The sequence below is a fragment of the Budorcas taxicolor genome, chromosome 5 (assembly GCF_023091745.1).
Source record: "Budorcas taxicolor isolate Tak-1 chromosome 5, Takin1.1, whole genome shotgun sequence".
Taxonomy (NCBI): domain Eukaryota; kingdom Metazoa; phylum Chordata; class Mammalia; order Artiodactyla; family Bovidae; genus Budorcas; species Budorcas taxicolor.
The window spans coordinates 9,629,597-9,654,584 of NC_068914.1; positions in this window are offsets into that span (position 1 = coordinate 9,629,597).

Below are 24,988 nucleotides of genomic sequence, written 5' to 3' on the forward strand. Positions count from 1 at the left end.
TTGTAGGCAGAATGATCTTTAAAAAATTATTTAGGTTGTTCTGATCTCTATCTTACCTTCTTTCCAAGCACTTAATTCACCATGTCCCACACTTCTTGCCCCCCATTTATACTTCAAGGTCTGTTTATAAGTCACCTCTGTAATAAAATTTCTCTAGTCACTCTGTCTAAGTTATACTCATGCATAATTCTTTTCCATCATAGCATTGTGTAAATTTGCTTTCTGGCTCTTCCTAAAATATATTTTTTAATTTTTAAACTCTATGTCTAGTCATTAATAGTTTTTTATACACTATAATTTGTGTTTCTTGAATGAAGTAGCACGTTATTCCTGTTATTCTTTATATTACATGTTAACACAAATTTTTGCACATGGAAAACATTGTCAGTATCTGTGGAATGAATACATGAATTAATACTTTTAACATTTTACTTTACAGAAAAGCTTCAAAAAATGATATCAAGAACAAGGAGTAGAAGTTTATATAAAGCAGATACTCTATAAAATCTCTAAGACAAAGTATATTTATTAATTACAAAAAAGCAGTTTTATAATGTTATATAGGTCACCATTTTTTCAAAGTGATTAAACTTAGCATCACTGATTATAGAACAATCTGACATTATTTATCTCCTTATATGTTGTATAAAGAAATATGTAATGTCCTATGTAACATTTTCAAAAAAAAGTTTACTCAAACCTTCACTGTTGGCTCAGTGGTAAAGAATCTGTCTGGGGTGCAGGAGAGGTAGGTTTGATCCCTGTGCCAGGAAGATCCCTTGGAGAGAGAACTGGAAACATCCTCCAATATTTTTGCCTGGGAAATCCCATGGACAGTGGAACCTGGTGGGTACAGTCTAGGGCCTGCAAAAGAGTTGGGCATGATTTAGCAACTAAACAAAATGACAATAACAAATCACAAAGAAATGTCACACAAACACAGAATGTGCATTGTCCTATCGCATTCTGGAATTTAATGTCATGAAAAACTTAAAGGGAGAGGGAAGACCAGTTTAAATAAGATGTTTTTAAATAAAATGAGAAAGTACAGTACTTAATCTTTTATGTATCATGTTGGTAAAATGTTCTTAGGATGATTGGGGAAGTCTGAACATAAAATATACATTAGATATTAATAAACTAATGTAATTTTTAGGAGCAATAATGATATTTTGCTTAGGTAGAAGTACATTCCTATTTTTGGAGATTATTCTGCAGTATTTATGGGAGAAGTGTCATGACATCTCCATCATGCTGAAAATGTTCAGCAAAAAGCCAGCTTCTCTGTGCTTTATATGTATATATACATTAAATATATAAAATACATAATATATAGAACATAAATAAAGAATAATAGATATATACATGCAAATAATATACCTGTGTATATACAAAGAAAAAGCAAGACATAACAGTAGAAATTGAGGTGAGGATTCCCTAGGTATTCATCCAACTGTCCTTTCAACTTTTCTATAGGACTTAATCATCTATCAGTCTGTGAACTATGCGGCCTTCTGTGAGAGGAGGAGATATTTCTTTCCCAACACTATGGGAGTGGAAAGAGTGTATTTTCCACTTTATGGATAAGACAATTCTAAAATATATGGTTTTCATATATTTTGTGAGAAGCAAACTGTTACACTATAGCTCTGTTTATGAGTTATGTATATGAAGAAAGTGATTCATTTTCAGATAATTAGGAAGAACTGAACCGTATTAGTGCTTTGATTATTCTTTTAGTAACCAATATAGTATGGCATGAGACTGTTGTCTTAAAGGCTTCACTGTGACATGGATTCTAATACAGACAGATCAGAGAAAGCTGTGGGGGTTTTGCTTGTCTGTTTGTTTTATTTAAAGTACGTTAATTTTAACTGTTGCAATCAATTTGGCCAATCAATGTTGTAAAATAAGTCTTAGTGGGCATATTTGCCATGTGTCAATGAATAAATCATCTGAGACTCTGGATCTGCCATCTTGTGGACACTTCAATAATTATACCCTGCCAAAATTGACCTTGTTTATCAAAGCCATGCTGTGCTCCAAGACGGATAAGGCAGCTAAAATTTTACCTGGAAATGGAGTGTCCTGTCTTACTCAACTCTGTCCCAGGCTGTGGGGTTTTACAATCCTCATATTTTTAAGATAAAAGCTAAAAATATCAATTAATAGTAATAATAGACATTTAATACCTATAAATGTATTTAATATGATTTATTCATTATCTTAAGTAAAATTTAAAAATGGATTTTTCTTTATTATGAGTATAAACTATGCTCACAATTAGAGACTTATTTCCTGCTAGAAGACAAAAGGAAAAGATTATTACATGCATATGTAAATTCAGTTAAAGATAATAACAGGTAACATAAAAAAGACAACATTGTACAGGGATGTGACTTTTAAACTATATCTTGGTTTGTTTTCCTGTGTTTATCATCTGTTTTTAACTTGTGTGAAAAAACAAATTTAAGTTGAGTCAAATTATTTTGGGAATATCAAGCCATATCTTCTCCCCTCCCCATCTTCTCAATTCCTGTGACAGCTCCCATAGGGAAGCCATGGAACTTTGGGCTGCACAGCACTATTCTGAACTTTGGAGTGCAAGAAAGAGACTGCACTGCTATTGTACTGACCTAAAATGAAGGTTGTGTGACTTTAGCAGATGAATTTCTCCTTCCAGATACCTACCTCAGCATTTGTATACTTAGCACATGTGGGAGTCGTTCTTAGTCCAGGTGATCATTCCATAACCATCTACTGAGCAGCTACACAATTTTCGACACTGTGTGATCCCACATACAGTGAGATTACAATGGTAATGGGTCAGATATGATCCTTGCTTACAGCCTAACAGATGACAAAGTCAGAAAACCAGAGTGCGGACTTCTTAGAACCAAAAAGAAAAACTCATGTGTGTGTGCTTATTTTTCTAAAAATGTTTGGAAAGAATTTGAACTTCATTAATATTTAATGTGTATATTAATAGTACTATAGACATAAAATTGTTAAATTAGTATTTAATTTTTTGAGGTACAAACAAAGTTTTATGATAAATATGTGTAATCACAGATAGTGTCTACAGTCAACCATCTTCAAGCTGTATATATGCTTATCAAATAAAATGACGATTGGAAATAAGGTAGCCAAGAGTTTCAACTAGAGTTATAACTACATATGTATTTATAGGTTTCACATCTGTCCATGATGACTGCATCCAGAAGACTAAGTGTTAGATAAAAGTTTAATGTGATCTAGATGAAAAAAATTTTTTGAATTAAAAATTATAAAAATAGGTGATATTATACTTGGAATCAACCATGGAAAAATCCTTCAAACTCTTAATTTGCTATAAAAAGATACTCATTTATTGCATTACTGAAATTATTAGAAAAATAATAGCTTCACATATTCAAGGACTCAAAAAGCATAGCAGATATTCCCATGGCATGAAAGAAATTCTCAAATACATAGCTTACTCATCACAGAAAGTTTGAAATAATAAGGTAAGCCACAAGGAAGTTACAGAATGATTTTGAAGTGAACTCAAACCACTTAAAAGTAGAGATTCTAATTTTAAGCCTTAGAAATGTGGTTATAAAGTTGAAAACCATGGCTTAAACATACTTCTTTAAAAACATGTAAGTCAAGAACAATTATATGATAATAATGTGAAAATAAAACCCAGATTATATTAAGAAACACTTGAAGTTAGAAGAGGGGAGAAAATGTGTCCTGGATTTAAAAAATCAAATGAGAGACTTCAAAGATAAGAAGATATCTATATTTTTGAATTGAAAGAATCTGTATTCTTAAAATGACCATACACATTCAGTGCAATCCCTGTCAGATTCAGTTCAGTTCAGTTCAGTTGCTCAGTCTTGTCTGACTTTTTGCGACCCCATGGACTGCTGCACACCAGGCCTCCCTGTCCATCACCAATGCAAGGAGTTTACGCAAACTCATGTCCATTGAGTCAGTGATGCTATCCAACCATCTCATCCTCTGTCATCCCCTTCTCTTCCCACCTTCAATCTTTCCCAGCATCAGGGTCTTTTCCAAGGAGTCAATTCTTTGCATCATGTGGCCAAAGTTCTGGAGTTTCAGCTTCAACATCAGTCCTTCCAATGAATATTCAGGATTGACTTCCTTTAGGATGGACTGTTTGGATCTCCTTGCAGTCCAAGGGACTCTCAAGAGTCTTCTCCAACAACACAGTTTAAAAGCATCAGTTTTTTGGCACTCAGCTTTCTTTATGGTCCAACTCTCACATCTATACATGACTACGGGAAAAATCATAGTTTTGACTAGACAGACATCTATTGGCAAAGTAATGTCTCTGCTTTTTAATACGTTATCTAGGTTTGTCATAGCTTTTCTTCCAAGAAGTAAGCATTTTTTAATTTAATGGCTGCAGCTACTGTCCACTGTGACTTTGGAGCTCAAGAAAATAAAGTCTGTCACTATTTCCACTGTTTCCCCATCTATATTCCATGAAGTGATAAGATCAGATGCCATGATCTTAGTGTTTTGAATGTTGACTTTGAAGCGAGCTTTTTCACTCTCCTCTTTCACCTTCATCAAAAGGCTCTTTAGTTCCTCTTCTCTTTCTGCCATAAGAGTGGTGTCATCTGCATATCTGAGGTTACTGGTATTTCTCCCGGTTTCTTGATTACAGCTTGTGTTTCATCCAACCCAGCATTTTTCATAATGTACTCTGCATATAAGTTAAATAAATAAGCAGTGTGAAGATATACACCTTGATGTATATCTGGTGTATGTATATATGTGGAGTATATCTGATAATATTGCATATTATCAGGGTAAAATTCAACCTGAAAATATAACTATTATAGCTATCAGCCAAATAGCTTTACATTGATACAAATATAAATCTCATGACTATTAGAATATTAGGGAAATGTTTTAATTTGGGGGCTTCCATGGTCACTCATCGGTAAAAAATCTGCCTGCCAAGGCAGGAGATTTGGGTTCAACACCTGAGTAGGGAAGAGCCCCTGGAGGAGGAAATGACAACCCACTCCAGTATTCTTGCCTGGGAAATCACATGGAGAGAGGAGCATGGTTGGCTACAGTCCATTGGGTCGTAAAAGAGTTGGATATGACTTAGCAACTAAACAGCAACAACAGTGTAATTACAAAAATTTTGAAATAATCTACTTCATATTCATATATGATTGATAGAATGACTAAGGAAGCATATAAATTTATCTTAATGATATCATAAAACTTTAGATTCAGCTAACATTTTTCTAAACCCTTATAATACATCAGAACCAGCTGGTCAATAGCACCTATCAACCAAAACATTACATTAGTATCTCAATCTTACACAGCAAAATATTTCAGTGGAATGAAAGCTTAAGCTGTGTACTCTGAGTACACAGCTATAAAAATTCTTGAACCTAAAGGGGGAATAAACTTACAAACTGTAAGTGAGGTCAATCTTTCCAAGGAGGATATAGAACCCAGAGGTCATAAAATTACTGAAGAGACTGATCACAGTAAATTAGAATATAAAATTGAGAAAACAAATGGCAAACCATGTGTCTGTTTTGGGAGGAGGAGGAGATATTTTCAAAACATAAAATAGATAAATAAGAAAAAGACATACCATGGAAACACTAACCAAGAGAAGGTTCTCTAGCTACATCAGTGGCAGGTAAACAAGAATTTAATGCAATAATAATACTCTAGTAAAAGTATATATCTCTATTACAAAAGAATAAATTTTACAGAGTAACAGTCATTCATTTGTATGCAACTAATAACAGGATCAAAAGGTATTGTACAAAAGTTGATAGAATCAAAAAGAGAAATCACATGTGGAGATCTGAACTCATCTCCCACAGTAACTGATAAAGTCAAAGGGCTAATTTTCCAAATTTACAAAATTTAAGACATTATTCTTAATTAGTTAATACTTCACCAGCATTAAGAAGAAAGTATCACAACGGGTAAATGTAGTGTTTAGGTGAGGTATATCAAAAAAGAAAATGTTTTCTCACTGGTTTGTCTCACTACAAAGGGAAAAGTAATATAAGTGAAAGTTTCAACTGAAAGCGAAAGGAAGAAAAATGAAAGAGGCATCCATGATATCTGTACCTTCCAACTACACTTTAAACCAAGGTCCTTGCTGTATTATACAACCCATCCTAGGGCTCCGGCATTGTCGCCACCTGTTTCCCATCCTTCCCCAAAGTTCTAATATCATTACAATTTTGTTTCTTTCTTTCTTTCTTTCTTTTTCAGGTTCTTTTTATTTAATGTCACTGTTTGAATATCACCTCTTCAGAAAGTACTTTCTTGACACTTCATTTGAGTCTACTCACTCTTATTTTAATTATCAAAACCTTAATTTCCTTCATAATACTTGTCGAAATTCATTATCTTTGCTTTTCTACTCTTCAAAAATCTGCATCTACTGTAAGGATGGACACTCCATTAGAGAAGAGTCTACGTCTGCTTGTTGACCATTGTATCTGTAGCATTTAGCACGGTGCCTGACACTGAACAAATTATCTATGCATGTTTGTTCAGTAAATGATCTCGTGACTTCAGACAAGTGTATTGAAGAGAGACTACAAATATTTACAGAGAAATAACATATATGCAGATGGTAGAGAAAAATTTAAGATATAAATTTATAGAGTCCATATTCATGTAACACACTTGAAAATCTAGATAACATGAAAAATTATGTATAAATATACATTGTCTGGTTTACTCAAGCATTATTTTATATCCTCCCCATAGAAGGCAGTAGGCTTTCTTACCTTTCTTTTGTGGATTAGATAACAGTGCTCAAAGCTCAACATTGTTTACCATTGTTTCATAACATTGAAAAAATTGGAAATGACTCTAGTGTCCAATAAAAGTGTTTGGAAAATTAAATTTTGATCAGTCCATTAGAGAAAATGAGCTAAAATTATAAAAAAGGATGTACAGATACACTTACTTGGAAACATACCCAAAGTGTAGTATCAAATAAAAATAATACCATGCAAAACAATATGTAAAATTCTGTCCTACTCTTTGTAAATCATACATAAGAACTTATTTTCTAGAGAAACACATTAGAAGGGGAAAAAAGTCTGAAAGGAGACACCAAATGATATTAACTCTTGTGAGCAGTGTTTTTCCACTGTCTATATAACTCATAATCAGTATAAAATTTTCCCTTTAAAAATTAATGAGTGAATAAATATTATATTTGCTCTGTGTCTCTAAGACTTCATAATAATATTCTGAAAGAAAGTGAAAGTGAAATTCACTCAGCCATGTCTGATTCTTTGCAACCCCATGACTCTCTGTAATCCTATAGACTATACAGTCCATGGAATTCTCCAGGCCAGAATACTGGAGTGGAGAGCCTTTCCCTTCTCCAGGGGATCTTCCCAACCCAGGGATCAACTCCAGGATTCCTGCATTACAGGCAGGTTCTTTACCAGCTGAGCCACAGGGAAGCCCACAATAATATTCTAGTCAAATAAAATAACATAAAAAGGAATTATTTGTTTGATCACTTTTCCTTTTATAATCAGTCCCAAACCAGAAACAGATGTTCAATCCATTTGAAGGAATGGTCCCTCCTACTGTAGGGACATGATAAATTAGGAAGTTTTAGGGGAAAGCATGGATAAATATGATTCCAGTGGTGTCAAGTAAGCCACCTGTTATGGTTCCCCACCTCTCAATTTCTTTCTGCCTCCTTGTTTATTTGAACTGAAGTGTAAGTGGCTGACATTAAGCTTTTCTTTGCCGATTTTTGTTTTGAAAGACATCCATCTTGATTAAATACATTGCCAGCTGTATAACACACACTAACAAAATAACCAGATAAGGAAATAGGCCACCCATACCCATAAAATTCCCCTTTCACAAGCCCTGTGTGACCAAGCTAACTTACAGCTTGAGAGACTGTCTCCAATCTCCTATGTTTTGATTCCCACCTTCATACTTCAAATTAGCCCATAATGTGCAATCCTGTGAAACCCCAAGAAACTCAATCATTAGATTCTATTAAAAGTAAAACCCCAGGTCATACCCCCACCCCTGCCCCAAATCTACCTTGCTATGTGACCTTTAGGCATGCTGTGTACCCTCTAGGACCTGTCAGTAGTAAATCTCGTTCCTCAAATTTCTCTGATGGTTCTTCTCTGAAGTGTGTCCTATAATCATAAGAATTTTCAGAGTCATGGATGGACCTACAGGCTGTCATATAGAGTGGAGTAAGTCAGAAAGAGAAAGATAAATATTGTATTCTAATGCATAAATATGAAATCTAGAAAAATGATACTGAAGAATTTATTTACAGGGCAGCAATGGCAAATAGATGGGGAAACAGTGAAAACAGTGGCTGACTTTATTTTGGGGGGCTCCCAAATCACTGCAGATGGTGATTGCAGCTGTGAAATTAAAAGATGCTTACTCCTTGGAAGGAAAGTTATGATCAACCTAGACAGCATATTAAAAAGCAGAGACATTATTTTGTTAACAAAGGTCTATCTAGTCAAGGCTGTGGTTTTGCCAGTGGTCATGTATGGATGTGAGAGTTGGACTGTGGAAGAAAGCTGAGCACCAAAGAATTGATGCTTTTGAACTGCGGTGTTGGAGAAGACTCTTGAGAGTCCCTTGGACCACAAGGAGATCCAACCAGTCCATCCTAAAGGAGATTGATCCTGGGTGTTCATTAGGACTGATGTTGAAGCTGAAAATCCAATACTTTGGCCACCTGATGAGAAGAGCTGACTCATTTGAAAAGACCCTGATGCTGGGAAAGATTGAGGGCAGGAGGAGAAAGAGACAACAGTGGATGAGATGGTTGGATGGCATCACTGAGTCAATGGACATGGGTTTGGGTAGACTCCAGGAGTTGGTGATGGACAGGGAGGCCTGGCATGCTGCGGTTCATGGGGTCACAAAGAGTAGGACACAACTGAGTGACTGAACTCAACTGAATGGAGAAACAGACATAGAGAACAGACTTTTGAACATGGGGAAAGGTGAGGAGAGGGTGAGATGTATGGAAAGAGTGCCTGGGGTATTTCTGGCAGGATCATTACCAACATTAGGCTGAGACCTAAACAATAGGAACAAAGATACCATAGCATTTTCTCTATGGTTTGAGAAAAGTGCCAATTGTTTCATAAACATGAAAGATTGCATAACAAATAGATAGCCAATTACCCCAGTAGTGCAAAAGAACAGAGTCAAAGGTATTAGCAAAGAATTAAATCTAATTATATTTACATTTAATTTTTGATTTTTCAGTTTCCATTATTTTCTATAGAAGAGACAGCAATTCTGAACCTAGAAAATTACCTTAATACTATATTTTTAAAAACTAATTGAAATGTGAAAATTGCCTTTGAGAATTAATTGTGTCATTTTTTAAAAATTGTGTCAGTTTTAATGAACATATCAATGAGTCCACAGAACTGGACCAGAAAAGCCTTATATGCTCACAATATTCTGTAATCCTCAAAGCACTTTTGCATGCTTTATTTTAGTCTCCTAATGACTCATGAACCAAAGCTTATAAGCTTTTCATTGCATTTGGGAAGCACATAGGTTTAAGTAAGCTTGCCTTACCTTTGTATGCAGATGAAACTCAAATCCAAGTCTTTGGATTCCCAGGAAAATGTTCTTTTCACTAGATTGGACCATCCAATCTCTGAGGTAATTGGAAAATCTTTTACAAATCATGGCTAAGCGATAAAAATAAATTGAAGACACAAACATGGTCTTTCTTCAGGAAACCTAGATACAAACATTTCAATTATATATATAAGAATGTATAGGTTTCAAAATGACCTAAAAACAGATACATGGTGCTAAGTATGTTTGTTATGACTAGTATTTAACACAAAAGAAGGGGAAGAACAAGAAAGCTTGAGTAATTTAGCCACACCTTCAAGAAAGAGAAGGGGTAGATTATGAAGAATATCTTGTAAGATCCAGGGTTCCAGTTAGCACTGTTAGCAATTCTGGTAGTAATATACTAACTCAATGTGTTCCCAGAGCTGTGCACTTGAAATTCTGCCTGTGATTATGATTCATTAGCTACAACTGCTTTTCTGGAGTCATGTTCCATCATTTATTGCTCTCACTGTTATCTCAAAGCCTGCAGCTGATGAAGCTAACTATTTAATTAGGGGGCTGCCCAGCCAGGCTGATGTTGAAGTAGAAATCACCCCCAACAGGGAGTAACAAAGATGATGATGAGGCAAAAGGTTTTGTGTGGTTTTTCTCTTTTGTTCTGATTGTTGAACATTTATTTGTGATTCCCTCATCTTTCTTTTCCAAAGTCAAATTTAAATCTAGGGGAAAGTTGTAATGATGGGTGTTGGGGAAGAAAGGACAGGAAATTCATAGATGAACACTTAGATGATATAGCAGAAAAGAGTCTGGACTGCCTCCAAGCCGGTAGCAGTCCAAGAGCCCTAGGTCATTGCAGGGGCCTGTAAGTGAGGAGGTTGTCCTAGTCCTTCATCAGTAGCGAGCATCAGAATCGAGACAGTTTCTGTCTTGACTCTCAAGGCTCATCCCAGGTCCACTGAATGTGGAACATTCAGATATATTTGACTTTAAACAATTCATAAATGATTATTATGTGTACCTCTGGTTCAAAGTTATTGAACTAAATAAATTAACACTTCTTGTAGCTCTCAAAACCTGTGAATTTCATGTGGACTTTCTTACTACTTCATTTCCGGAGGTATTTCTGAAAGATAGCAAAATTTGCCACCCATAAATATGTTACTTTGACATAATGATTATTTTGAACTGAAAGCAATAGAAAAGCAAGTGTAAGGAATGTTTTCTGTCATCCCTCTATTTGCCTAAAAGAAGGATATAAATTTACAAGGTGTCCATCCCCTCCTATCTACCAGGAAAAGCAAATTTACTCACCAGAGACAACTTTAGACCTTGATAAACCTAGAGAAGGCACCGGAGGAATCTAGATAACAAACTTTACAAGCAAGACTTGGTCTACTGTTAGTTTCCTTACCACTAATTTACCTTACTACTAATCTTAACTACTACTTTACTACATACCTTACTACTAATCTGCCACCCCATAGAGACTCAAGCTTCTTTTAATTTGTCTTGACATTCATCTAAAATTTTCTTGTCCCCTTGTGCAGATGCCCAAGCTCTAACTACCCTTTGAGTTACTCATCTCTGAGTTTATCCCAAGTATATGAGATGTACATGTTTGTTAATAAACTTCTATGTGTTTCCCTATTGTTGAATTGTCTTCTGTTAAAGAGCCCAACCAAAAATCTAGAAGGGTAGAAAGAGAAAAGATATTTTCCTTTCCTCCAGTTCCTTATATTAGGAAAATCATAGGAAATTCCTTACAGTCGCATATGTCTGTTGATAGTCATTATCTTTAAATAGATCTCTGGTGCTCAGTCAATCCTAAAGGAAATTAACACTGCATATTCTTTGGAAGGACTCATGCTGAAGCTGAAGCTTCAATACTTGGGCCACTTGATGTGAAGAGCTGGCTCACTGGAAAAGACCCTGATGTTGGGAAAGACTGAAGGCAACAGGAGAAGGGGGCAGAGGAGAATGAGATGGTTGGATAGCATCACTGACTCAATGTGCATGAATTGGAGTGAACTCCAGAGATAGTGAAGCACTCGGGAGCCTGGTGTGCTGTAGTCCGTGGGGTCACAGAGTTGGACACAACTTAGTGACTAAACAACAACAACAACGATTTAACTCTGCAAATATTTTACTTCTAACTGCTACCTATTAGAAAGCTGCTGGTGCCCTGATTATAAATCAGCATGTCAAAAAGGATCATCATCACCTGGATGATCGAATGATCAAAAACGGAACTACACCAAATGGAGGATAATTTAGGAAATTAACTTTCTGCTATTACCTCACAATATCTTGTTTCCCATAAAATTTTTGTAACCAAGCTCTGGTTGTCACCTTCCTTGGATAGAACAGAGGTAACCGCTAGAAGCTAATCAGTCTTTTCTCAAGATTTTAACGCTTGATATCTCTATAATTCTGACCACATTACCAATATCCTGGACTGTGAAAGCTAGGTTCATATTCTCTTACTGTAGTCTCCGTGTGTATATATACCTTGCAATTCTCTATCAAAAATAGTTCTCCATTTTTTCCAGACTGGCAAAGTTGTCCTTGACTTAATTAAATAGTTATGGACACTGTATAGGTTTTCTAGGGCTACTCTAACAAAGTACCACAAACTGAGTGGCTTAAACAACAGAAATGTATATTCTCACAGTTCTGGAACCTTGAAATACAGAATCAAGGTGTTGGCAGGCCAATTTCTTCGAAGGCTAAGAAGAAAGAATATGTTCCAGGCCTTTTCCTTTGACTTATAGATGGCCATCTCCTCTTATCATCTTCCCTCTGTCCATATTTCTTCCTCTTCTAAGTATACCAACCATGTTGGATTAAGGGTCAGCCTTAATAACCTCATTTTAACCTAGTTACCTCTTTATAGATTCTATCTCCAAATACAGTCACATTCTGAAGGTTAGAACTGGAAGTTAGGACTTCAAGTGGAGGTTAGATGGAAGGACACAATTCAAAGCTAACAAACTGCTGACTCAATGACATCTTTCTCCGATCATTTTGGTTATTGGTTGAATTGGCCTTATATTTACCATCTGAGCAGATAAATCATTCAGGAATGAGAAGCTGCAATGAGCCCAGTGCCAGAATCTTCATGTCACTGATAATTTTGACTTTAACTAAATATAATTTCAACATTACTTTTCATCCTTTTCATCACTATTCCCGGGGCGCATACGATGGACAGAAAGTTCAGTCATGACAGTAAAATTTCATGGATTTGGAGACAGGTAACCTGGGATATGTCCTGATTTCAACTCTAGGGAGCTTTTGGTAGATTATCTTGTTAGTACATTGTAGAAAATACCAGCTCAATAGAATATTGCGAGGATTGAATAAGTTGATCATGTAAGAGTGTGGTATAAAGTACAAAGTCCAATAGAAATCATAAAAATATGGCTTATGGAGTTAGATGTTCTGAATCCAACTCTTATGATAGCCACTTATTTGTTTATTCTTTGGGCAATTCACTTAGCTTCTCTGAGCCTTATTTCCTCATTCAGTAAAAAGGGATATTGATGATGTCTGTAATCTCGAAGACATATATATCTGTAAAGGAAAAGAGTAAGATACTGGCAATAGTAATATTAGCATATCAAATACTTTTCAACTAAAATTGTTCCTTTTAAGAGATCCAGAATTCTCTTCTCAAAGACAGTAATGCCAATGAAGTCCCTCCCTCAAGCATCATTCCCATGTTGAAGTTTTACTTCTTTTGATGAGAGTGTAGCTTGGAACTTTCCTTTGAATAAGCTGGATCTTTGTAGTACAACTCAATGAATTTAAGATTGTTGCTGTTATGACTTTCTATGAAGGCAGTAATACCTTTGTGCGTGTGTTATTGCTGGGGATGGAGTATAGAGTAGGTTTCAGAGTTGAACCTTGTGCTATAGAGTCCATCAGTATGTCAAGATGCCATGTCTAAAGGGATAAAACTTACTGAAGGTGAGAAAAAGGAAATCAGAATTAAAGAAACAATTTGGAGAATATTTTAAATTGGAGTGGGACAAAGCAATAAAGAATAAGAAAGCGATAATGGAAACATATGGCCAAAGATGAGATATGGTTCACATACACAGGACTATTCAGAAATAGTGTCCTGGAAATAACCATTTTAGGACAATTTGGTATATTTCTCAGTACCAACATAGAGGGAAATTAACAAAATGGCCAACTTAGAAAACTACTCCTGAGTTCATGTTGGGTAGAAGAACAAGAATATAAGCAAAACCATTGGAACAGTTTCAAAGTGAATAAACAGAACTCTTTGTAGCTCTAGGGGAAGACTGAAATTGGAGACACTCAATTAATTCATTATTTTCTTGACAAACATATATTGACTAATACGGTTTACACATAATATGAGGAACCTGGTAAAAATGATAAATAAGGCACAGACTCCACCCTTGAAAATCTCACAGACTTGGGACAAGATGACCCCATAAACAGAACACAGTTCTCAGTGAACTGAGCACTCTAACTGACGTTAGTGAAGAAAGTCAGACTGAACTTCCTTAATCTGTCTTTAGAAATGGAAAGACCAGAATTTCAATTACATAATTCAGAACCATACTTCTGTTGGGTGGCGTTGCTGAACCAAAATACAGTTTGAGGCTCTATTTTAAGTCTTTTTACAGAGTTACCTTTTTAAAAAATTAGAGTATAGTTGTTTTACAGTGATGTGTTGTTTTCTGCCATACAAAGTGAATCACCCTCTTGGACTTCCCTCCCATCCCACCCATCTCGGTCACCACAGAGCACCAAGCTGAGCTCCCTGTGTTATAAAGCAGTTTCCGCAGTGATTTATTTTATGCATGGGAGTGCGCATTTGTTAATCCAAATCTCCCAATTCATCCTACTCCCCTTCCCCATGCCCATGTGTCCATTCCCTATGTCTGCATCTCTGTTCCTGCTCTGAAAATAGGTTCCTCTGTACCGTTTTTCTAGATTTCACATATATGCATTAATATACAGTTTTTCTCTTTTTTACTTACTTCACTCTGTATGACAGACTTTAGGTCTATCCACATCTAGTTACCTTTTAACTCTTCCTAACATCATATTATCTTCTAAACATACCTCTCCACCAAGAAGAGGAAGAGACTGCTTCTCCAAAATGATAAAAGTTGCAAAGAGAAAAAAATAGTCTTGCCATACAAAATGATAAATTTTGCACAGCTACTTAGCTATCCCTTCCAAATGTCCATGAAAAAGACCAAGATAAAACAAACAGGAAACATGTGAAATTCAAAAGAACTTCTTCCAAAATATCTACCAAAAGTATAAAAATAAATAGGAAATATTTGAAATTATTTTTAAAATTTTCTGCAAAATATACTGAATATGGGAAAATACTGACAAACTTGTAGGTAAGAGATTTCACAAATGTGAAGAAATCTTCTTAGAAAGGAAACAGGAGGATTACCCAAGGAGAATCCTCAAATAAATCAGGTTTAAAGAAGTTGAGATTGACTACTAAAGAAGCTGGGAACAGACTACAGGGGTCCTGGAGTAAAGATCTAAAGAACTGATTACTGAGGAAAGTTGATTATAAACTTTCCAGATTGACAGAGAGTCAGGTTTTAACAAAAGGGATTTGGCATTAACACTTCTGAAAAGATAAGTACTTTAACATTTTATAAAAGACCCAGGTGAGGAATTTCTTTCTAAATTTAGCTTCATCAATACATAAAGACAACCATGATTGCTGCTGTCTCCAAACCTCCATAGCAATGAATTGGAAAAGGGATGAAGTTTACAATATGAACAAGTAGACTTTAAAATGATGACTTAAAGAACAAGAGTAGGTCATTCATTTGGGGGAAAGAGATGTTCCTCAACCATTCACATTTTACAGTCAACATGATTTTTGGTATTTAAAGAAGGATGCGCAAATAGGACTGAAAATAGGCATGTGTGGATATTTACAAGAGTGAATATAACAGGAAACATATCCCAACTGTTTCTGAATTCTACCATTTCATTTAATAGCTATCATCACTATCAGGAAGCTGAAAGTTGGGTTTTATTTTCAATCTTTACAATATATTTGGTTTTGCATATTTTTCTTCTCTTATCTCAATGGTATTTTTTCCCTTTATCCTTATTGTAATTATTTGTATTTTCTTTATATAATGAAAAAATCTACATATAAATATATGCATATGTATATAAGAGTTAAACATCTTCTGCATGAGGTACTATATATATTAAAAGCAAGAGAAAAAAAATTAAAAAAAAAATAAAAGCAAGAGACTATTGTTGCAGAGTATAACTTCATTGTGAAGAAGTAAAACACTAATAGATTCCATGTATTAATACAGCTGGCACCTCAGGCAATATTCTGAAGATCTGATATTATTTCACTTATGAAGTAAGGTAACAAGCCTATGCATTCTAAACTTCAAATTTTACAAATGAAGAAAATGAGACATATCAAAGCTAAATAACTTGTCTCAATTCATATTTAGGAAGCAGTGAATCTGGCAGGGAATTGTAAGTCTGTCCTTTTGACTCTAAATCCCATGTTCTTTCCTCTATTTCGTGATGTTTCAGAAAGGATATTTTAAAGCAGAAGAGCTAATAAGTACTGCTTTTCAATGCAAACCATTTTAACTGTAGCTTTGAGAAGTCCGATCATAAGGAGAAATTAAAGTAATACATCAGTTCCTAAGCTTAAAATGATCTCAAATGGTCTGAAACCTTTGTACTTATAGAATATTGATTGCTTTTCCTTGTTTTATTACATATTTTCAACAAAATTTTTATTTTTGTTTACTACTATGTTTGTACACTAGAATTATTAATCTCTATGTCAATAGTCATAGAGTAGAAGCAAAATGGGGTTTGTTTATTACCTAATCCAGCAGTAATTGAACCATGAAACTGAAAAATACAGTATCTACTTGGAAAAAAAAAAAAGAATCTTTCAAATATCTCTTATCATTCATTATCCATTCAAATGTTTTATGAGATGCTGTTTCATGCCGAATGATCTATTCTGCACTAGAACAATTCAAAGGTGATAAGATTTATATGCTTTTAAGGACTTATAGTACAGTGGAAAATGCAATCCCTTTAAAAACAATAGGATGAAGGCTTCAATAACTTTTATCCAAAACTTGTTCACTTAGCCCTGAAGGGTAACTATTAGTTACAATTTCAACTGGCATTTTACTTTTTTTATTTTCATCTCACATAGTTAAATTTTAGTATGATATGGAAAGTCATAAGACAAAAACGATAAATGATTTAAGAGTGTGACTTCCATCAAGAAAATCTGTATAAAGGAAGCTAAGACAAGACTGTATCTCTTATGAAAGATACAGTTCATATCCAAAAAATGTATATCCATTATTGTAGCAAAAACTAGATGCAGTGCTAAGTGAAGAGAAATTGAACCATAGGAGCAGCACAAAATAAAATGCTGCAATAGTTTAGTTCTAGAGAACTGATGATACAGCCCAGTCCCAAAATTCAAAACCAGGTGCTATGGATGTGGGTTTAGAAATACAAAAACATGAGTGGGTGTTTCTTAGTAGTAAAAGAGGGTCTCTTGATTCGCATTCCCAGATGCTTGACTGATTCATAAGTAAGTGCCATGGCATCCTTCAAATCCTAAAATTGTTTGTAAAACATTATGTATGTCCATTTTTTCCAGGATGAATGGTCCAGAGCTTCCATTAGAGTCTTTCAATTTACCCTCAAAAAGTTAAAGAATCATAGAACAGGAGGAGAAAAGAGTGAGCAAAATACAGCACCTATTCAAAGCAAAATAATTTATATATTTAAGGTATTTTTCATATGAGTAGACACATGCTTTCTTATCATACATAAGCAAGGACAAAATAACAGTTTTCAAATATATATATTGAGTGGGTGACATTAAAAATAAACAGGTAATTTTATCAAATAGGAGACCTCAAAATGATTGAGACAAGTAGTAAGAAATTACAGTGTTGATCCCAAAATAACAATGATGCTTGTTCTGTGTCATTAGAGCTTTATATCCTTTCTACAAGTTATCTGTGTGTAAATAACAAAATAAATGCTTTGAGATGTGAGGGTGTCCACCAATGACTGGATAAGATTAAGGAGATGAATCAGTCAAGAAACACAGCTGAGGCTCATTAGCTTTTTTAAGGGAAGAGGAAAAATAACTAGACTGGGGCTCCCTTCTCTGCCCCAGCAGGGGCTTTAAGTTAAATTATGCAAGAAGTATTATCAATTTGGGGGATGGTGCAAATGCTTTTTGGTAACCTGCCTCTGTAACTTCCAAAAGTAAACTGAGGACCAGTGTAATCTTGAAATTCATTGAAAATAGTTAAAACAAACACATCTGTAAGAATCAAGGTAAATGCATATTTCTTTTATTTTCTCATGAAATCGTGTCCGAGTAAAATGTGTGCTCCAGAATATCAATTCCATAAGGGTGGTAATAGGTGTTAGATACAGATATTTTGGAATATAGGCAAGTTTCCTAAGAGTTTGAAAGTGAGAAGTATCATGTTTGTCCCTTGGAGATGATTTTATTATAGAATACATACTAATTAGATCAGTAAAGAGATATGAGAAGTCACAGTAAAGAAACAAAATGACCCCTCCCCAGGAGATTAGATTGATGAATCCTGGTTGGGAAGACATACAGAATATGCACCAGTGGTGGGAGTAGTCAAGAGACATATTTGGAATACATCAATTACTCCTGTGTTCTGTCGTCTATCATCTGTGCCTACGGCAACCTATTCTGATTTACTCTGTAACTGGCCATACTTGGAGGCAAGAATGCAGTCCTCCACCTTATTCACTCAAACAACTTTTATGATCATAGTGTGTCTTAACCTGAGAAGTGAGCTTAAGATTCATCTCAAAGCATAGGAAAGGAAAGATAGGAAAGGATGAGGGGAAGAAAGGAGGAAAAGAGAGCAAAATGCAAGATCTATTTTACCAACTGTTTTTAAGCATGAGCCAGAATCCAGGAGACCAAAACAAAATTCTGGATGCACTGAAGTGACAGTGAGCACACAGTCAAGGATAATGGATGAACATAAAACCTCCTGGTAGAAGCTTGGTAGGATATCCCTTCCCTAAGTGGTTCCTCTCCCTCAGTTTCATTATGGCTCTTCTTCATAAAGCTGCCACTGGTATAAATATAATTTTTAAATAATCCTTTTTGTATTTAAAAATAATTAATAGTCAGAGACTGGACCAGTTCAGTTTCTGCAAGAGAGATCAAGTATAGCTGAAACTTGTTGGAATGAAGAAGACAAGGGACTGCATTCTGGGGAAACATTATCCCCTATAAAATTTTATAGTTACATTTTCAAGCAGCCCAAAGCCATATTTCATGCAGATACTCTAAGCACAAAAGCAGCACATAAAGCATATTTGTTTACTGTATAGGCTGATGGAGAAATGAGCATTTCCACCAGGGCAGACAGCCAAGCCAGTGCAGCGCAGTCTCCCACAGAACTTTCCAAGCTCAATGGGGCTGGCTGAGTCAGCAGAGGATGGCCAGAAATCCTGCTTTCTAAACTAAAGGTGACCCCCAAGTGCAAGGGATCTCTTCTAACTCAAAACTCCCAATAGACTTTATCTAACTCTTTTTGGAGACTGGCAGTCTTTTAACATAACATTTATTTATGTCTATCCTCCCTTAAGAAACCAAGAATTTCTTTGATGAGAAAACATATTTCATTTAGCCTTGTTTCTGATACATGATGTAGCACAGACAAAAATTCTGTGTTGAGTGGTGTTGGCTGAATATATATATATATGTATATATGTATGTATATATCTGAGGGAAAAAACTCATTTTAACAGAGCTTTTTGGTAACCTGCCTCTATGCACCAACAAAGGTTCATGTTAAAATTTACCGATCAGAACATCACTTACTACCGAAGGTTTTTATTTCTCAGAATCTAAAAAATTAAAGCATAAAATTTTAAGAAAAAGTGGTTTATGATTCAGTTTTGCAAACTCTGTTCCAAGGAATTCTAGCTGTTAATCTTCTGGAGACTCATGATATGCACTTATATACTGAAAGATTTTTTAAATAGTGCATTTTTAAACAGCTTTTTTAAAAATCTAGGTTTTATGAATTTTATTGTATCATGGAAATTTTCTATCTAACACCTATTACCACCCCTATGGAATTGATATTCTGAAGCACACATTTTACTCTGACACAATTTCATGAGAAAATAAAAGAAATATACATTTACCTTGATTTTTACAGATGTGTTTTAACTATTTTCAATAAAGAATTTCAAGATTACACTGGTCCTCAGTTTACTTTTGGAAGTTATAGAACAACAAGTATATTTATTTAAGTTAAATATATTTATTTCAGTTAAATAGTTATAAATAGATACAAAACATAACAATATAACCATAAAGTTGTATGAAAATTATTTCTGGTAGCTAAGTATCATGAAAACAAAACATTCATCATTTGCTTACATCTCTGGCAAATTAGATTACGTTATTAATTTAAATGTATTCTTATTCAGCAATTATTTGCACCATCCCCCAAGCAACTTTCCTGGAGAACTGGTTTTGTTAGGAATGACTTGCTGTTTGGTTAATGGGTGGTGGGCAGACGTGACAGGGAGTCTGTTTTAAGCTCACCTTAAGAAATATCATATATTTATTTCTACATCAGGAGCTCCTGCTGTCCCCAACAGAAGAGCATGTCTCAGGTGGCCACTTCCACACCAGTGACATGTGCAGAAGGAAATGCCTGGCGCAGAACCACTCCAGGCGACTGGTGGACCTAAATTCTGAAATTAAACTGCCCCAGCTGATCCACAGATGTACAAGTAAAAAATAAATAGAAGTAAATGTTTATTGTTTTATGTTGTTAAGACTTCACAGTTGTTCGTTAAACTGTAAAAGCTAAGGCAGTGTGTCAAATACACGTAATAGATAACTTTTCTAAGAAACTTGTCTGTGGAATCTGTCTCCACTTGAAGTCCTCCACTGCTTCATTCTAGTCCACAGGGTTCCAGTTTAGACCGTTGAAATGTATATCAGCATCAGCTACTCCAGCCTTTATTTGTCAAATACCACCCCCCTGCCCCCGCCAAAACACCTCTGCTCTTCTTGCTGCTGCTGCTAAGTCGCTTCAGTCGTGTCCGACTCTGTGCGACCCCATAGACGGCAGCCCACCAGCCTCCCCTGTCCCTGGGATTCTCCAGGCAAGAACACTGGGATGGATTGCCATTTCCTTCTCCAATGCGTGAAAGTGAAAAGTGAACATGAAGTCATTCAGTCGTGTCTGACTCTTAGGGACCCCATGGACTGCAGCCTACCAGGTTCCACCTTCCGTGGAATTTTCCAGGCAAGAGTACTGGAGTGGGGTGCCATTGCCTTCTCACAAGCACATGTAAAATTGGGCTTCCCAGGTGGCGCTAGTGGTAAAGAACCCGGCTGCCAATGCAGGAGACATAAGAGATGCGGGTTCAGTCCCTGGCTTGGGAAGATCCCCTGGAGGAGGGCATGACAACCTACTCCAGTATTCTTGCCTGGAGAATCCTATAGACAGTCCACGGGGTCGCAAAGAGTGGAACGCGACTGAGCGACTCCACTTTCACTTTCAATGACTTACTGTCGTTCTATGGGTAGATGGTTTTTAAAACTTTATCCAGACCTACAAGATGCAGGATCCTCTGTCTCGACTAGGTCTCCAGCTCCATTTCTGTCCACTCTCACTCTTTTACTTTACAGTCCACGTAAATTTAGTAACTTCTAGACCCTCGAAAGGGACGACTGAGCGACTTCACTTTCGCTTTTCACTTCCATGCATTGGAGAAGGAAATGGCAACCCACTCCAGTGTTCTTGTCTGGAGAATCCCAGAGACAGTGGGCCCCCGTCTAAGGGGTCGCACAGAATCGGACACGACTGAAGCGACTTAGCAGCAGCAGCAGCAGACCCTGAAAAGTATCATCCTTCATCCCTCCCCTTTTACCTGCAGCTAATGGGAGCATTTATTATTTTCTGGACTCCCTCCAGCTTATCTTACTTCCTCACTGGAGTGTAAGCTCTACAAGAACATAGATTTTGTCCTGTTTATCACTGGACTCTTAGCACCTGGAATAGTGCCTAGCAAGCATCCATATCCTTAAAGGCCAGACAGAAAGCGCCACTTCTGTAAAGCCAACAACAAATTCCCAGGCAGAATTAATTCCATCTTTATCTGTTCTCATGTTGTACTGTGTGCATCCTACTATATCAGCAATGCTTTGTATTATTATCTTACCTTCTACTGCTAAAGGAGGCATGTTGCTTATTAAACAAGCACAAGCGTAGTGCACTACTTCCATGCATTTTCTTTCCTTTATTCTTTCCATAGTTTCTTACTTCCTATATTTATAATAAGCACAATGGGTTATTAAATTAACTCTTTGTGATACCATGGACTATAGCCTACCAAGCTCCTCTATCCATGGAGTTTTCCAGACAAGATTACTGGAGTGGGTTGCCTTCTTTTAAAGTAATACCATCAATCAATTAAAAATTGATGGGTATTATACACCAAATAAACAGTAACTGTTAAAGTCATAGATACATATATCGGGGCATACTACAAACAGTTAAAGGGTTCAAGGACTCCCCAGGTGGGGCTAGTGGTAAAGAACCTGCCTGCCAATGAAGGAGACATAAGAGATATAAGCTCAATCCCTGGGTTGAGAAGATCCCCTGAAGGAGGAAATTGCAACCCACTGCAGTATTCTTGCCTGGAGAATCCCATGGACAGAGGAACCTGGTGGGTTACAGTCCATGGGGTTGTGCAGAGTCAGACGTGACTGAGGTGAGTTAGCATGAGCACGAGTACCTATATAACACATTTTCAACAACAGCACATTTTTAAGTTTAAATTCCTTATGGACATCACATGTGAACATAGGCAGACTCTTTTTATAAGTAGTTAGATACATGTTACATTTCTAACCTATAAATAGTTTCTGAGAGGGTGAATATTATTTCTATATATAAATACCCATATAATACTAAATTTATATAGCAGCTTGTAAAGCTTTAAGATATAACAAGTTGCACCATAAAAAATGGAAGATTTTAAAAATAGAAATCACACCTTTTCACTGAAGGAAAGGGATCACACACAGAGATTTCATGAAGATATTGTGACAAGCTGAGGCTTTTCTTGTGCAGTCAAAGAACTCCTGGACACGATATTTGAGGTTGTATTTCTCAAAGCAGAGCCCAATGACCAGCTACGTAAGAGCTCTTCTGTGTGTGTCAAAACTTCAGTTTACACCTCCCCAGCTCACCACATCAAAATAGCTGGGAATCAGATCCATGAATCTGGGTGCTTGACAAGCTTGACAGATGATTCTGGTGCACACTACATTCTGAGAATCATTGATCTAAGGCACCCTGCCTTGGGCAAACAGGCTTGGGTTTTGAAAAACGAGAGGCACGGTGGGAGAACAGCTGTGAGTGGGAAGTTGGATAATCTGCGTGAGGCACAGAAGGTTGGTTGCATGGTGGGTGCTGGCGTGTGCTTAGTACTAGATTCCACAGGGAGTGGGTGATTACAGAACAAGGATTCTTCTCACAGTACCTTATGTTCCCCTTCAAGGTTAAGGAAGGAAGACTCTCAGTTGTCTGCTTTTCCACGTCTCACTTCCCTTTCACTCTCCACCTGTTCTTTGACCTTTCTGTCGACATGTTTTCCATCAGAAACATGCTCTGAATCTTGGCGGAGCGTAACACTTCTCCATCTGCCATGTCTTGTCATCATCTTGCCACATCCAGACTCGGTTATGGACAGGAGCAGAGAGTGGCAGCCACAACCCAGCATCTTAGGAAAAGTCACTTCTGAAATCTGATGACAGAGGATATTAAATTGAGAGCCATTTTTAGATATCATCTAGACTAGCACTAGGCTAACACTCGTTTTGAGCTAAGAAAGTAGTCAAAAATAAAGCTACAGGGTCATAAAGCAACCTAGCAGCCAAGTTGGTCTGGTCTCCAGGTCTTCTCTCTCCCACTTAGTCTTTCAGAAATTCAGTATAATACATATTTAAATGGAACTTTTATCTATGATCTTCTTGAGTACCACACAGATTTCAATGTATAAATGAAGCACTGAATGATTAATTGACAAATGACTGAATTTATTTCATAATTAGTATTCCCAATTCTCAACTGTTGGAGTTGCCATTTATTTCCATTATTGCACTGTTATGATAAGGATATATTGAGGATCTTTATATATAAATAATGTTTCTGTGTTTGTAGCTATTTTCACAGGATATGTTAGCCACTCAGTTCAGTTCAGTTCAGGGACACAGTCGTGTCCGACTCTTTGCGACCCCATGAATCGCAGCACGCCAGGCCTCCCTGTCCATCACCAACTCCCGGAGTTCACTCAGACTCACGCCCATCGAGTCAGTGATGCCATCCAGCCATCTCACCCTCTGTTGTCCCCTTCTCCTCCTGCCCCCAATCCCTCCCAGTATCAGAGTCTTTTCCAATGAGTCAATTCTTCCCATGAGGTGGCCAAAGTACTGGAGCTTCAGCTTCAGCATCATTCCTTCCAAAGAAATCCCAGGGCTCATCTCCTTCAGAATGGACTGGTTGGATCTCCTTGCAGTCCAAGGGACTCTCAAGAGTCTTCTCCAACACCACAGTTCAAAAGCATCAATTCTTTGGTGCTCAGCCTTCTTCACAGTCCAACTCTCACATCCATACATGACCACAGGAAAAACCATAGCCTTGACTAGATGGACTGTAGTCGGCAAAGTAATGTCTCTGCTTTTGAATATGCTATCTTGGTTGGTCATAACTTTTCTTCCAAGGAGTAAGTGTCTTTTAACTTTATGGCTGCAGTCACCATCTGCAGTGATTTTGGAGCCCCCCAAAATAAAGTCTGACACTGTTTCCACTGTTTCCCCATCTTCAGTTCAGTTCAGTCACTCAGTCATGTCCAACTCTTTGTGACCCCATAGATTGTAGCCTGCCAGGCTCCTCTGGCCATGGAATTTTCCAGGCAAGAATACTGGAGCAAGTAGCCATTCCCTTCTCCAAGGGATCTTCACAATCCAGGGATCAAACCCAGGTCTCCTGCCTTGCAGGAGGATTCTTTACCATTTGGGCCACCAGGAAAACCCATGAATACTGGAGTGGCTAGCCTATCCCTTCCTCAGGGAATCTTCCCAACCCAAAAATTGAACCAGAGTCTCCTGCATTGCAGGTGAATTCTTTACAAGTTTGAACTACCAGAGAAGCCCTTTTCACTGGATATATATTGCTAAAAATGGAAATACTGAACACAACAATTCCCTCTTCCCTTCATTTCATGCTGAACTTAT